Below are 13189 nucleotides of genomic sequence, written 5' to 3' on the forward strand. Positions count from 1 at the left end.
ATCAGAGTGGCCTACCAGCCAAGTCGATATCACTTCTGAATGGATTTTGGTCATTAAAACTTTTCTCAATAATATCCATAGACTACTAAATCTAAATATTCTTAACAGAGAAAGATAAATATCTTGAATTTCTATGTAAACTCCACTCAGCCCTTACCATTTCTAATATTCAGTGCTAGATACATTTTTGTTAGTACGTTACAACCACACATTTAGTATCCTTTTCTCCTGGTGAAAGTGTCTTTATTTCTGATGCTGCCAGAGGAAACAAAGCAATTTTATTTTTAAACTACCATTGTTTTTAGTTCCTTTGTCCACAAAACCATAATGAGATAGATACAGAGTATCCAATTTTAGATTTTGTATGCTACCAGAATATTCTCTTTCAGGAAAGAAAAAATTAGAGGAAATTACTGTACAAATAATCATGCCCCTCTCTTGACGGTGTGGTAACCACTATCCTTTGTCACTCCCAAGACTTTGTCATAGAAACAACCGTATCCGAGGTGGCCGCTAAAGAAACTACACATTTCCCCTGACCTTCCCAGAAGGAAAAATATGGTTTGAATGAGATAAAAAGGCAAGAAGAATTTGCTCAATTATCATAGACTTTATAATCTAGTTAGAATTATTCTTTTTCTTAATGCAGAAATTTAGCACAAGAGATCAAAAAAGCTTTCTGAGAATTTTATGGACAGAGAAATCTCTGGCAGTGATTAAGTTCAGCCAAGCCAGAGTCCAGTGTTTTAGCATAGAGGCAGTGAAGGTGGGGAACCCCTATTTAAGCTCAATTGTTAAGTTATTCCAGACTCTTGGCCATGGGTACAGCTTGTACCACAACTTCCTGGGGTTTGTTGTTGTTGTGTGTTTAATTTATTTTTCAATTATAGTGGACATCTGTTTTGTTTTGACTTGTATATACCACTGCCACAATGTCTTATTAATTGCAGAAAGAGATTTTTTAAAATTATGTACACATATATATTTTTTTAAATTATATATATGATTAAAAGACATGAATCATTCCTTGTTCCCCCCCCCCTTTGGGTAAAAAATACATTAAAATATTTTTAAAATAAAATTAAGGGGAAGAAATCATTAGCAAACAGAAATACATTCATCCCTCCCCCTCCCCCCCCCACACACACACCACCACCACCTTTTTTTAAGCTAGTAGAGTGAGCCTCTCCTCTCCATGGGCCTCTAGAATATAAACATGCTCACACATACACAACAGTCTTTCAAACATACATAATATCTCTGTTGATTCTTATGCCAATTCTTAGAGGGAGGGAGAAATATATAAGAAAGAAACGTTTATGAGACATGGGCTCAGCTCCAGGTGTGCTCTCATTCATCCTCTCAACTGCCCTTTGAAGGAGGCACCAGCAGCCCCTTGTAGACATAGAAACTGAACCTCAGGGAGATCAAATGACTCACTCCAGGTGAGTGTGGAGTGAGCACTGGAGCAGGGTCTGTCAGACTGCTTTCACTGCACCACCGAATTAAGACCTGTCCGATTTAGACATTCTCCCACCACCGCCCCGGTTCTGGGAAAGACCACACTTTAAGCTTATTTCTTAATTGCAATGAGATAAATATTTTGGAGAGAAAAAGAGGAAAAGTGAGGATGGGAGGGAAAAGGAAGGAAAACAAGAAGAGAGGAGGGGAGGTTTGAGGTGAGGAGAATCTGGGAAGAGAACCTCTGACCTTCTAATGATGCAGGTTTGGGAAGGCTGCCAAGCTGCTGAAGGAGTCATGGAGAAAATAAGTTCTATCCCTTCACAACAATTTCCTCCAAAAAAGAAAAAAAAAGTGCCATGAACAGCTTTCTTTTCCCAGAAGGCTTGAGTGTTTTTTCTTCAGGTCAGTGACCATCACATAACTGATCGTATTTTCATTTTTGTTTGGGCCCTCAGCAAGCTTAGAATCACACTTATGGTTCAATTTTATTAACTCTGGAGGATCCTCTGATCTAAAAATTTATTCTAGCTTTTTACCTGGACTTGCCTTTTTATATTTATATATTCTCAAGTATCAAATTTTTAACGATTTTATATTAACTTATAAATGATATATGCTTGTAGACAAATCCAATTCCTATGAAACCAATAGGTAAAGTAAATAATTATTTCATGCATTTGATCACTCTCTCTAGTACCTGATGTAGTTGTTAGTGTATATTAATGTTATATATGTTAGTGCATATTAATTTTCATTGACTATTTAATATACCTACTTTGCATTATGAGTTTTATTAATTGCATTCAAGTTATTTTTTTTCTTTATTCAATCAAACAAATATTTTATCAAGTGCCCAATATATGCCAGGCACTGAGCTATGCGTTGGGCTCCCAACGTAAGCAACACACACATAATCTCTGCTTTCAGGAACATAGTGCAATTGTCATACAAATAATACGCAGTGAAAAATACAAGGAAGGAGATGTAGAGACTAGTGCAGGTGCCCGTAACAGGTAGGCTTGAGTTTATCCCAGTGGTGGCCAGGATTGCCCCAGGCATGTGACATTCTGAGATCCATAGGCATTAACTAAGAGAAGAGGGGAGAGGAGCAAGATTAGAGTTGGGAGCACCTCAAGAAGAGGAAACAATATGCACCAGACTCTAGGATAGAAAGAAAATCTTTCCACTCTATCATAATCTGAAGAAGGCCGGCGCGTCTAGAGCTTTAACAGAGAGGGAAGTTTTCTTGCAGTAGAGAGACAAGCCAAGTTACAGATTTTGGTCTTGGTCCTAAGAATAATGATGAAGATATTAAATGACTTGCTCAAAGTCATCCAGCCAGTGAATAAAGAAATGTACAACAAATATTAATAAAGCAAAATTGAAACAGCTTATAGCTAATATAATCAATGCTAATGGGAAGTCTTAATAATTATTATAATCATTATGTTAAAAGGTTCACATATAGGGCATTATCAGAATCTCACAAAAATCTTATTAAATATATATTACTAAATTTGCTATTACATACCTCAGTTTACAGATGAAAAACTGAAGCTTTAGAGTTATTAAATGATTTTCTTGCAAGTATAGTCAGAACAGTGGCATAATTAGAACTACAAATTAGGACTATTGAAACAACTCTTGTGTTCACTCTATGATGCATGCCCCACATGATGCTTAGCTTATCCTTTAAATTCACCCTTAAGACTGGGTACCAAGGAACAAATTGGAGAATGTAAATATTTCTGTAAAACTAGACTTGTGCTCCATTCCTGAGGCATATAATTGACAGTGGAATAGAATATGAGACAGATTTTGTGAATTATTTTAATAAATGAGAAGTTATTATCTAGATCATTCATGTAAATGTATGATCAATGCGTGATTTTTTTACAAAAGAAAGAAAACAAAACATCTTTCGCCATCGAAAGGTAATTTGAAATTTGTTACACTTAAGGTGTTAAAAAATCTAGGTGAAACTTAGCCTACACATTTTGATTTTTTAAAAGGCTATCACTCTCAGGTAGGATTGAATGTTGTTATTTCTATCCCCAATGAGAATAATGTTCTCTGCTGTCGAATTGTCCTTATCCCCCCTCCCCTCAAAAAGCAGCTTTAAGCAACATCAAGAAATAGAAATGGGTTTTATCTAGATGATACCCTTGACATGAAAAGATAAGGAAATCTCATGAGAAAAAAAGGAGCAATAAAAGAAAGAGAAGTGTCCCCTGAAAGACGTTCGGCTCCAGGGGCTGAGCGATCACACCAGCTTCAAGAGGTCTTAAATTGCACTCAGGTGTGCTGCCATCAGCAGGACCCAGATACCCACCTGGGAGACGTCTTCCTTTTTGACACAAACCACCAGCATTTGTTGAGCATCTCCTGAGTATCAGGGAATATGGGTATGACCTGGGAAGTGGTCTCTATCTTTCTGAATACTAGAATTCGTTTAAACTCTCTGTCACATCATAATATCTCTCCTCCCACGACTATTTTGTCCTCTACTTCGCGTCTTTTCCTTACCTTACACCTCTGCTAACTATTACTCTTGGCTGATCATCGCTTTGGTTCATTCACAACTCCTCTAGACCTCTATGGCCCTGTGGCCTCAGTTTATCTGAGTTCTCTCCATGGGAGTTTTGGGTATTGACCCCTTCTTTTTATATTTCTCTGCTATATTCCTCAGTTCATATTCATGGAGGAAACCTGGTTAGCCTAGTGAATAATCCTTGTTTCAATTTTGTTGGGGGGGGGTGTTTTTTTAGGTGAGGCAACCCTTGGTTGACCTCACAGACTGCAAGGACCTTGTCAGCTTACAATCCCTTATTTTTTATGCCTACAGCACCTGGTCTTCCTAGGTGGTCTCCCATCCAAGTACTAACCAGGCCCGACCCTGCTTAGCTTCTGAGATCAGACGGGATCGGGCTTGTTCAGCGTGGCATGGCTATAGACCCTTGTTCCAATTTTGACACAGCTGTTTTTAACCAGGCCCCTTGGCTCCTGGCCAGACTATGGATTTGCCATGTTGGCTCAGGCTATCGCCACTCCCCAGCAACCTGTAACTGAGAGAAGTAGCATGGAGAGTAACATGGCACAGACCATGGGGGCAAGCTCTAACCTGATATCCGGGTTCACATTCTAGCTATGCCATTTACCACCTGTGGCAATTTGAGCAAATTCCTAATGCCTCCTCTGTAAAAGGAAATCATAACACTTATCTTAGTGGATTGTTGTGAGGATTAAATGAAGTAACACATGAAAAGAATTTAGCACTGTATTTAGGACCTAGTAAAGACCTCATAAAGTAACATCTATTACTATCTATGCCTGACCTTCAGCAGGCAGTCATGCAATTGCCCTTGACTAAGAATTGTAGACCCAGAAGAACCCGCCAATGACCTGTTCATTCACAAGTGTGCAATTTCTTCAACCTCAGCTATGCCTGTGAAAGCTCACTAACAGGTCTTTTTCAATGCGAAGGATACGGAGAGGATTTTGGCTTATTTTTCTCTCAATTATTTTTACATGACCAATTGAAATCTGCAAAATTAACATACACAAATGTGGGCAACCTCTGGAATAGACTGTCAAAAGTGCCCTTCTTCATTTGAGTATTCTATGAAATATTAATGGCTGAGTTTAGACAAGGTTGTTTTGGTTGCTTAGGCATGTGTGTGTGTTGTGCATGTGTGTTTTAATAAAAACTGCTTCATTATTACATGACCTATTAAGATCTGGAGGAATTATCTGGTAGCCTGGGAAATTATCTTATTTAAATCTGGTTCAATTAGGCCAAATTAGTCATAGAAAAACTAACTAAATATTTTTATTTGAAACAGCAACTGTCACTGTTATGTAATAATATAGAAATGGATTTAACCAAGGCAGGGTAGTCTCTCTGTCCCCATCTGAACTGGGCGAGGTATGAAATAGCCTATTACAGCAGCCTAATCTTGAGACGACATAAAGTCATTACATCCAAGTCCAGGGAACACCATTGACACTAAGTTCTAGAACACCATGACAAAGCATTTCTACCATCTAGACCTTCCAGAAAATCTCACTAGGGAAGGGAGAAAGATAGAGGGAGTTTCTAAACTCTCAGATTGATATTTGTCCAGAGCATAGCTCTCTGACATTAACATATGGACCTGAAAATCATAAGTTAGCTGATGATAATTCCTATTTTCAATTCTTCCGATAGCACAGAACATGAGCTCTTCACCACGTGTGAGTGGTCCTCTCTCCCTCTCCGGCTTTATCTCACTCCAGCACCCTTGTCCTATCCTAGTTCAATACACTTCAGGCACTCTGCCTCCTTCCTGTTACCAGCACAAACCAAGGTCTTTCCCAGCTCAGGGGCCCAGTCCCACATGAGCCTCTCCCTCACCATCTTCCTGAGATTGCTCCTGCATGTCCAATTCATTGTTTCTACTCTTAGCACCCTATGTGTTTCTTACATGGCACTTACCATGATTTGGAATTATTTTCTTTATAAGCTCACTTGAATTCTTTGATTTCCAACCCTAGACTAAAGAATTCATGAAAACAGGAATCATCTCTATTTTATTTACTATTAGGGCTCCACCATTTAGCCCAAGGTCTGGCTCACAGGAGGTACTTAACAAATATTTGTTAAATGAATTAAGGGAAATCCAAAGGCAATTTACTTACTACAGAGGAATAAACAGATGTCTTGTTCCTTAAATGCAGATGGATGAACAAAAGGTGAGAGAAAATATAATAGCTAAATATAGAACAGGTCCTCACAAAAATCTACATGCAAATGTTTATCGTAACTTTATTTATGATTGCCAAAAGCTGGGAACAACCAATAGGTCTTTTAGTAGGTATAAATAAATAATAAATAAATAAACTGTAGTAAATCCATAAATGGGATATAATTAATCGATGAAAAGAAATAAACTATCAAGCCACAAAATGGCATGGAAGGATTTGAAATATACATTGTTAAGTGAAAGACTGGAAAGACTGGAAAGACTGGAAAGATTATATAATGTATGATTCCAATGTATTAGTTTCCTAGGGCTACGGTAACAAATTACCATAGACTGGGGAGCTTAAAAGAAAAAAATTTTCTCTCAGAGTTCTAGATCCTAGAATCCAAAATTAAGGTATTGGCAGAGCCTTTTTCTCTCGAGGGTCAGGTGGAGAATCTGTTCCCTGACTTTCTCTTAGTTTCTGCTGTTGTCGGCAATCTTGCCACTCTCCGGCTTACAGCCGCGTAACTTGTCTCTGTCTTAATCACATGGTGTTCTCCCTGTGTTTGTGTCCAAATTTCCGTCTTCTTAAAAGAACATCGGTCATATTGGACTAAGGAACCACCACATTCCAGGATGACCCCAACTCAGCTAACGATATCTGCCATGACTCCCTCCCCAAATAAGGTCTCATTCCGAGGTACCAGAGGTTAGAAAAACATATCTTTTTGGAGAACACAATTCAACTTGTAATATCAACTATATAACATTTTGAAAAAGGCAAAAACTATAGTGTAAGTAAAAAAGACGAGTAGTTGCTAGAGGAATGGGGGTAGGAAGGAGAGAGTGAATACATTGAGGCAGTATCATATTTCATATGATACTGTAATAGTGAATACAGAGCGATATGCATTTGTCAAAACCCATAGAACTGTTAAACACAATGAATCGATGATAATGTAAACTATGAAATTTAGTTAATAATAATATATCAATAGGCGTTTATGAATTGTAACAAATGAACCACACTAAGACAAGATGTTTATAATAGGAGAAATTGAGGGAGAGGAGTGGGTATATGGGAACTCTTGGTACTTTCTGTTCAACTTTTCTGCAAATATAAAACTGTTCTGAGAAAATAAAGTCAATTTATTAAACAAGTACAAGTTACAGTTCAGATATGGTTTCTTCAAGGGTCAATGGATGGTATATGCTTCTTTTCTCTCTGTATTTTATGAGAAGTTTCCAAAAGTGATCAGCCTAAAACAAACTAGCTGCAGACCTCTGCAGTTTTAAGAAAGTCATTCATCCATAAAGTGTTCTTACTTCTTGGATGAAATTTTTTTTCACTTGCCAGTTATCATGACTACAAACCTCAGTGTTCCAATTACTCTGTGGAAAACTGGTTGAGAGCAGGCAAACTCTGTCCCAGAAACCAATTTCGTATTTTAGGGCTCTTCAACCAAAGATGCTAATTTTCTTTGGTCTTGGCAGGTTTTGCGTCATAGTAAAAATGAGTACAGGACAAAGAGTCAGAGATAGCATGAGTATACAATCTGCTGTGCAGACTAGAAATTTTTGGAAAGGGGGACTTATTAATAATTATGCCAGAATAACTGGCATAAACTGGACAGTCCCATGTAGAACGGGGCATGTCACCCCATTAACCAAAAAGCCTGTCTTGCAGTCCCAGCTCTGCTACTTATTTACCTTGGCCATGCCATTTATGAAGTCCCATATGGACAGTGGAAACCTGGAGGCAGAGATCTTGCTCAGGAACGCCAGGGGTTATTCAGCTTTCTTTCCCCTTTCCTGTTACAGATAAAGATAAGAGCTTGTTAGGTTCAACAACAAAAATATTCAGACGTTTGTAACATTCTCTCACAAAAGATGACATAAAAAATTAGTCTAAGTTCTTCCAGAAAGGCGAACTTAATAATTCTGTCAAGACCATACTTGGTACAATTGCTATTTGGTGGCAACATGTCCCTGTAGGGATGGGGGAGGGAGGCAACTAATCTTACGTGTGTTCTTTACCTCAATGCTTATGTCCTTGGTGTACTGGGCTGAATAGTGCCCCCTTTCCAAAGTCACATCCACCCAGAATTTCAGGCCGTGACCTTACTTGGAAATAGGGTCTTTGCAGATGTAATCAAGATAAGATGAGGTCAAATTGGGATAAGGTGGGCCCTAAACCTAATATCACTAGTCTCTTTATAAGAGCCAAACACACAGGGGAGAAGGCCATGTAAAAATGGAGGCAAAGGTTGGAATGATTGCATCTACGAGCCAAGGAATATCAAGGAATGTTGATATCCACCACCGAGGAGAGTGGCACGCAACTGATTCTCCTCAGAATGTGCCCAGAAAACCACCCCTTCCAACATCTAAATTTCAAACTTCTGGCCTCCAGAACTGTAAGAAATTAAATTTCTGCTGTTTTTAAGCCTCCCAGTGTGTGGTAATCTGTTACAGCAGCCCTAGGAAACTAATACCCCTGTCTAAAGAAATTTGTTCTCATCTCATCAGGTTCTAACTTACCTGAAATATTGCATTCCCTCTCCACATCCCCCAAATCTAGGCACCAAGATTTTCATCCTTTTTCATCTTTTCCGTTGTAGAACAGATCTTCATCATATCTTCTCTGGACTATGGCAGTGTTCTTACTTCTCTACTACCACTCTTAACTCCTTCTCATTCTTTATCCAGCAGAGCGATTTTTCTAAAAACTAAATTTAATCAAATTTCTTCCTGCTTAAGCCTAAAATTCATGGCTCTCAGCACCTACAGAAAAAAACTTAAAATTATTTTGCATGACATACAAGAATTTTTATAATATAGCCCCTGCCTACCTTTTGTATTAGTCGGGTTTCTTACTGTAGGAGAATGAATGTACAAATAAGAAAAGGAGGACGACTAGAATGGACCCTATGACATCAGATTGAAATAGATATCATGATTTCTCGTATAGGTAGATAGAAATACATAATTTTAAAAGACATAGGGTATATGTAAATATAAACTCTCACACGCACACGAGTATGTGTATGCATACATATATTTCCTAGCTCTATGCACTGAGAGGGCCGAGACTTAATAAATCTCAGTAACGATGAACACTCCTAGTGCTCAGATATTGATTTCTAAATTCTTTTTCTGTGAAAAGAAATAAGTTTATTGGAGGAACTGCTCCAGAGTTAGAGCAGTACATGTACAAACTGAGTCTAGAACATCTTTTTGCATAAGAAAGTAAAAAAAAAAAAAAAAAAAAAGCGCTTAGAGAATAATGGGGAAGTGTCAACTGTAATTGAAAAGAAAATGATGGGGGCATGTCAAAAAGACACGGGAGCCAGACTGAAGAAGACTCTACTGGCTAAATCTGGAATAATTTGAGCAAAAATAAATAATGATTGTAATAACGGATTATAATAAAAAAAGCTCTATTTCATAGTAAAATGCAAATAATAAATCTAGCAGGAATGATAGAAATTGAAAAATCATCACGTGGTAACTATCATATCAGGATAATAATTGATTTAATCACAAATCATCAATGGATGCTAAAATTAAGGGTTGAGAGGTTGATGATATTCACATAGTCTCAAAGTATCTCCCCATGATACATTGTTAAATATAAAGGGGAACATGGTAACTTTATAGTGGGGAAACCTGGCAGATGCTACCTTGATGAAGTAATCAAGATTATTATTACCAGTAATGTGACAAATCAACATGTATTGAAAAAGTAAAAAGAAAAAAGGCAAAAAGGAAAAAAAAAAAAACCCTAATCTAATCATAAGGAAACATCATAGAAATCTAAATTGAAGGGCATGATATACAAGAATTTTTATAATATAGCCCCTGCCTACCTTTTGTATTAGTCAGGTTTAATAAATGACTTATTCTGTTCAAAATGTCAAGGTCATGAAAGCAAAGAATGCCTGAGGAATTGTCATAGATCCTCAACATTATTGGGAAGATTAGCAAAATTTGAGCAAAGTCTGTAAATTAGATAAAAAGATTGTATCAATGTTAATTTTCTGATTTTCATAACTTTTCTAGGTTATTTACAAAAATGCGTTGTTAGGAAATACACACTGAAGTATTTATGAATAAATAAGCATCTGCAATTTACTTTCAAATGATTCTGAGAAAAATTCACACATGAAGAGAGAGAAAGAGTAAGAAGCCAGATGAGATAAAATATTGTTAAAAATGGGATAGCTGGGGGAAAGTACTTAGGGATTCTTTGTGCTATTCTTGCAACTTTTCTGTAAGTTTGAAATGATTGCAAAATCTAAAAGTTTTAAAGAAAGTAAGTGAAAAAAATTCTCATTTGACAAGCAAAGAAACTGCAAATTATGTTTGCTTCTTCCCAGGTGGTAGGAAGGGAGGCCAAGAGTAGAAACCGAAGGTGTCCCTTGCTCTCTGCCACCATAGCATCCCACCTACTCAATGACCTATCTGAGTTACATGTTGAGAACTTCCATTTACATAAAAATGTCTAGAATAGGCAAATCAATAGAGACAGAAACAAGATCAGTGACTGCCTAAGGCTGTGGTTTGGGGAGGGAATGGGAACATTAGGGAGTAAAAATTAAAGGGTACCGGATTTCTTTTGGAGTGATGAAAGTATTCTAAAATTGATTATGGGGATGGTTGCAAGCTCTGTGACTATACTAAAAACCTTCAAATTGTACACTTTAAGTGAATTGTATGGGATGTAAATTACATGCTATGTGAATTACATCTCAATAAAGCCATTTCCAGAAAAATAAAAACTTACAAATGAAATCAAAGGTCAGAATTTTGAGGTCTTTAATAGTATTGTGGCATGCAACTATTGTATGCATGAGTAATTTCTTAAGAACAAGGAAGAATCATGCTAGTGTCAAAGAAACAGTGAACTACTGCCCCGTAGAAGGTGAGTCCCATGGTGGCTACTCAGCCTTTGGAAGCAGACTTGACAAGGCTAAAGAGGAAAGTGGACTTTGTTTCTATTGCAATAGGTTTCAGAAAGTGCTTGGTTCAGGAATATTTTTTATTATCTTTTCCCCATCGACCTCGTTTAATGCTTGATCTCCAGAAGCATTCACATGTTAAAATCTGATTATAAAAAAGCTTTGATTTCATTTTTGCTTTATGTATTTCTGTACCATTTGACTATTGGCAAAGCAATTTGTAATTATTATTATTATTTTCTTTTTATTTTATCCAAAGTGCTTTCGTACTGGACAGGTAGGAGGTAGATGTCTCAAGCTGAGATTGTATCTGGCCCTTTGTGTGATGAAATTAACAGAATATTCCAATTAACTTAAATAACCCACTTAGAGACTGGCCTGTTAGGAAATGCAGCCATCAATAGCAAATGATAGGATAAATAGGGTACGAGTTCCATTTCATAATAGCACAGTCCTTTGGCTTGAAGGAGTTAAGTCTTCAATGGAGTCTCTCTGGCTCTTTCTTGCTAGGCTTCTTACTGGATACAGAAAACAGAGGAAGGTGAAATTCCCTTCATAGAATTAACTGTCTCTGAAAGGCGAAGCTCCTACTCAGATGCAGCATCTCAAGAGATCCTGTAAATAGGCTAAGAACAAATGTTTTAAATGAAAGCCAGTCTGGGTCTGAATCCTAGCTCCATCACTCATTAAAGCTATTAATGACGTAGGCAAATTATTTAACCTTTGTAAGACTGTCTTCCTCTTTGTATAATGGGAATAAAAATATTAACTACTTTGTTGAGCTGTTTCATAAATCAATTAAAACAAAACACACTTATCATACTGCTTGGCATATAGAAAGCACCCAATATGCTTTAGTTGTTGTTGTTATTCCAAGAGAAAATTCTGGTTAAAATCATATGGTGCTCACACACATACACACACACACACACACACACACACACACACACACAAATCATTTGATGCTCAATGATAGAAGTGTAACCCCTCTAAACCTCAATTTCTCCATTTCAAAATGAGAATAATACATATGGTAAAAGTAAGAATTAAATAAGAAAATACATGACAATGATTTGTAAATTATATGACTGTATTAGCCTTATTTAATATATTAGTTTTGTCATTGGTGTTATTACTGTAACCCTCGAAGCAATCATAATTGCTGTCACATATCCATGCAAAATCCTCAACCCATTCTCAATATTTAGTCTCAGGATTAAAGATCATGAAGATTATCTTTGTTTTCTGAAGCAAAACAAAAAACAAGTGAAAGAAAAGAATCATTAGGGAATAAAATGGCATATTTTACTGTTAATTTTTTAAAAGAGCAAATTCTGTTAATGGTTTCAACCTCACCATTTGTAATAATGAGTAATAGAGGAAAACCTGACAAATATATTTATGCATATGCAGGCAGAATAAGACACTGAATTTGGTTGTAAGAATCCTGTTGGTTTCTCTACAGGCAAAATGTAGAGATAATATGACAAAATACAGATAAGACCATCAAGAACAACATCATGAATTTGGTCTCAATAGCCGAGTTCTTGGAAACAAGCACCAAATCATCCTGATGTTGCAGAGGTGACCTGTTTTTGAGAATGGAGTAAAGAATTCTCAAACTTGAGCACACTTTGGAATTACGTGGCTTAGTCAAATGCAAATTGCTGGACCCTACCACCTCAGAGTTTCTGAAAATGGGGGTTGGGATGGAGCCGAATAATTTGCATTTCTAACAAGCTCTGAGATGATGTTAATGCTGCTGGTCTAGGGACCATACTTTGAAAACACCCAATCTACATAATATAGGTATTTCTGTAGTAATGCTCAACTCCACAAGGATGGTTGAAAAGAGAACATAACAGTGTTTTGTTTTGTTTTGTTTTGTTTTATTAACTTTGCTGAGGAATAATTGACAAAATAGAATTGTGTATATTTAAAGCATACATTGTGATGATTTGATAAACATATACATTGTGGAATAATTATCAAGGTCAAGATAATTAAGACATCTATCACATAGTTAACTTTTATAATATA

At 36.8% G+C, this 13189-nt stretch overlaps 1 non-coding gene across 1 annotated transcript; it reads right to left on the minus strand.

Moving 5' to 3' along the window:
• Positions 1 to 4300: 4300 nt before the first annotated feature.
• On the minus strand, positions 4301 to 4419 carry LOC111740964. The gene has a single exon (XR_002780817.1). It is a non-coding gene; the product is annotated as a 5S ribosomal RNA (ribosomal RNA).
• Between the last annotated feature and the right edge of the window lie 8770 nt (positions 4420 to 13189).

The sequence above is a fragment of the Pteropus vampyrus genome, unplaced genomic scaffold (genome assembly GCF_000151845.1).
Source record: "Pteropus vampyrus isolate Shadow unplaced genomic scaffold, Pvam_2.0 Scaffold70, whole genome shotgun sequence".
Classification (NCBI taxonomy): Eukaryota; Metazoa; Chordata; class Mammalia; order Chiroptera; family Pteropodidae; genus Pteropus; species Pteropus vampyrus.